The sequence below is a fragment of the Triticum urartu genome, chromosome 5A, assembly GCF_056163025.1.
Source record: "Triticum urartu cultivar PI428250 chromosome 5A, HENAU_Tu73, whole genome shotgun sequence".
Taxonomy (NCBI): domain Eukaryota; kingdom Viridiplantae; phylum Streptophyta; class Magnoliopsida; order Poales; family Poaceae; genus Triticum; species Triticum urartu.
In genome coordinates this window covers 550,167,778-550,171,238 of record NC_141877.1, presented here as the reverse complement: position 1 = coordinate 550,171,238, position 3,461 = coordinate 550,167,778, and the positions used below count along the sequence as shown (strand labels likewise).

Below are 3,461 nucleotides of genomic sequence, written 5' to 3'. Positions count from 1 at the left end.
GCGACACAGGGCAACAGCTGAGAGTGCGTGGCGTGCTCTTAGGGGACCAAAAGTGAACTTTGAGGGACTCCCGCAAGTGGTACCCTCAATTAGTTGCTCTAGTTCTATGCACTCCCTATTTTACAAAAATGATTTTTTTTTGAGTGGCTGTGAGAAATGAACTGATCCAGGCGACTAGTCCCTACTCGATCGGGCCCATAAATACGTACGCCTGCTAGCCTTGGAGCCTCTCAACTATAGTAGTCCTATATACTTAAACTGAGGACGAAAAGCAACTGATCGGTATTTAGCTGAAGGTATACACAGTACGGTTGTTGCTGGAGGAAATGGAGAACCTTCCCAAGCGTCCGGCTAACTACGTGCCACTTAGCCCGGTTGGGTTCCTGCCGCGCGCCGGTGCAGTATACGGTGACCGCACGTCCGTCGTCTACCGGCGTCTCCGCTTCACGTGGAGCCAGACGTACGTGCGCTGCCGCCGCCTTGCCGCCGCCCTCCTCTCCCTCGGCGTCCGCAAGAACGACGTCGTCTCCGTCCTCGCCCCCAACGTGCCGGCGATGTATGAGATGCACTTCGCCGTGCCCATGGCTGCTGCCATGCTCAACACCGTCAACACGCGCCTGGACGCCAAGGCGGTGGCGGCCATCCTGAGGCACTCCCAGGCCAAGGTCTTGTTCGTCGACTATGACTACGTGCGCCTCGCCAACGACGCGCTACAGGTCGTCGCGGATGCCGGCGCGCCCGTCCCGCTGGTCGCCGTCATCGACGATATTGACAGGCCCACTGGCGTCCGACTCGGCGTCGGTGAGCTCGAGTAAGAGGCGCTGGTCAGCGGCGGCGACCCGGCCGCGGAGCTGCCCTCGTTCGCGGACGAGTGGGACGCGGTCACGCTCAACTACACCTCCGGCACCACGTCGGCGCCCAAGGGCGTGGTGTACAGCCACCGTGGTGCGTACCTCAACACCACGAGCCAGCTGCTGTCGTGGGGGGTGGGCACCGAGCCGGTGTACCTCTGGACGCTCCCCATGTTCCACTGCAACGGGTGGACGCTCACCTGGGGAATGGCAGCGCGCGGCGGCGTCAACGTCTGCATCCGCGAGAACCGCGCCGCCGACGTCTACCGTGCCATCTCCGACCACGGCGTAACCCACATGTGCTGCGCGCCGGTGGTGCTCAACATTCTCCTAGACGGCATCGGCGAGGCCCAGCGGCTGGCGGCTCCCGTCCACGTCCTCACTGGCGGGGCCCCGCTGACGGCCGCCCTGCTGGACCGCGTCGAGCGGGTCGGTTTCAAGGTGACGCACTCGTACGGACTCACGGAGGCCACCGGCCCCGCTCTGGCCTGCGAGTGGCGCCACGAGTGGGACCTCCTGCCGCTCCCGGAGCGCTCACGCCTCAAGGCCAGGCAGGGGGCCAGTGTCCTGTCTCTCGCCGACGCCAACGTCGTCGACAGCAACACCATGGCTAGTGTGCCGCGCGACGGCAAGTCCATGGGTGAGATCGCGCTCCGCGGCAGCAGCATCATGAAGGGGTACCTCGACAACCCGGAGGCGAACGATAAGGCCTTCAAGGGCGGGTGGTTCATGACGGGCGACGTCGGTGTCGTGCACCCGGACGGGTACATCGAGGTAAAGGACAGGTCAAAGGACGTGATCATCAGCGGCGGCGAGAACATCTGCAGCAAGGAGGTGGAGGAGGTGCTGCTCCAGCACCAGGCTGTGGCGGACGCGGCGGTCGTTGCCATGCCTCATCCACACTGGGGCGAGACACCGTGCGCGTTTCTCGTGACCAGCAACAAGGCTACCGGGGTCTGCGAGGACGAAGTGATCGCCTTCTGCCGCGAGCGCATGGCGCGCTTCATGGCACCCAGCAAGGTGGTGGTCGTCGACGCCCTCCCGAGGAACGCGCTAGGTAAGGTTGACAAGGTGAAACTACGCGCTGCGGTCCGGAGTTTTGTGCTCCCCAGGGCCACGTCTAGGCTATAGGTTCGGCGCCCATCATGCACGGTGATAAGGGCAATACGGTGGTAAATATACAGCAGTGTCAATGTTGTACCACTAAGTATGGCGTGGTTTGAACTTTGAATGGATGTTGTTTTGATTGTGATATTGTAATTTGTACTATATTCTATTTTCTCTGTCTCATAATATAAGAGCGTCTTTGATGCTACACTAGTGTAAAAATGATTCTTATATCAGGTTTGCTATTTCACATCTAGATATAAAATAGTTATCTTACATCTAAGTCTAAAACCATTAGATCTTGTTTGTCTTTAAATTTCGTGCTAACTTGATCTGGTGTTGCTTGTTCGCATGCACCCTTCGCCAGCCCCTTGTCTTGGCTGCGTCAGCCCATTATATCTTGTTGTTTATTTTGGGCTGCGTTGTCATGTGGCTAGGACGGGCCACTTTGTCTTTTTTTTTCTTGTCCGCATCAGTCCGTTCTGATTTTTATTGTTTCTTACTTATTAGGCTGCGCTATCACGCACCAGGGCCGTGCCATTTTATTTTCTTTCTTCCTTTTCTTCTTTGTTTTTGTTTCTTTTCATTTTCTAGTTTTTAAAATCATGAACTTTTCCTAAATAGCTTGAGATATAGTTATCTCACATCTAGGTTCCTCACCACATGATTTAAAGCTGTATTTTTCGTGCAAATTTGTGATCGTCCGCTGCACGTGACTTCCTTCTAATGTTTGCGTGTGCGTGCAGCATGTTGGTTGTGTTACGTGTGCGTGTGGTAGGTCTTTTTTGCCTGCGTTTGTGTGGAGAGTGGGCCTCTTTTGTTTTTGTTTTCAGTGGGCTTCGGGGAAGAATTGGAAGAGTCAGGTGTGAGCTTTTTTTTTCCAAGTATTTCCTGTTCCTACTCTCTATACTAACTTTATTTTGTTTTTTCCTTGTTTCTTATTTCCAAAAATTTCTATTGGTTTTTAAACTTTTGTTTTTTGTCGTAAAACCCATTACTTTAAAAAAAATTCATAATATATTTTTAAATTCACAACTATTTTAAGCGATGTCTCATCTAAGTTGGTCATTGTTTTGATTTAGTTTCATAATTTTTGTGCAAGCGCTCTATCTTCCATCTAGCTTGTCGTTGTCCGTTTGTTATGTATCATGTTGTTGGCATAGGCCTGTTTGGCTATGCTTTTTTTGACCCAGTGTCGCAGCCCACTGGTAATCCATTTCCTATGTTGTTTCTAAACTGTGACGTTGAATTGGAAGAGATAAGAAAAAATAAGCTAGAACGTGGTCGTCATTTTTTCCGGTTCATGACACTATCTCTCATTCCTTCTAAACTCCATCAAGATGAGATTTAGCAATGTCTCATCTATGTTGTTGTTTGTTGGGGTCTTGTTGGTGTAATTTTCACGTAAATTCTTGATCTCGTGTCGTCGGCTAACGTATTCATGTGTCGTCTATTATGTTTTGTCCACTTTGTCGACCCATTCGTGGTGCATGTATGTTTTTG

The 3,461-nt window shown here is 52.5% G+C and overlaps 2 pseudogenes; both read left to right on the top strand.

The window, feature by feature from the left end:
- Positions 1-326: 326 nt before the first annotated feature.
- On the top strand, positions 327-2,101 carry LOC125556625 (trans-cinnamate:CoA ligase, peroxisomal pseudogene; annotated as a pseudogene).
- LOC147972768 (benzoate--CoA ligase, peroxisomal pseudogene) lies at positions 1,023-2,101 on the top strand (annotated as a pseudogene).
- Positions 2,102-3,461: the final 1,360 nt, after the last annotated feature.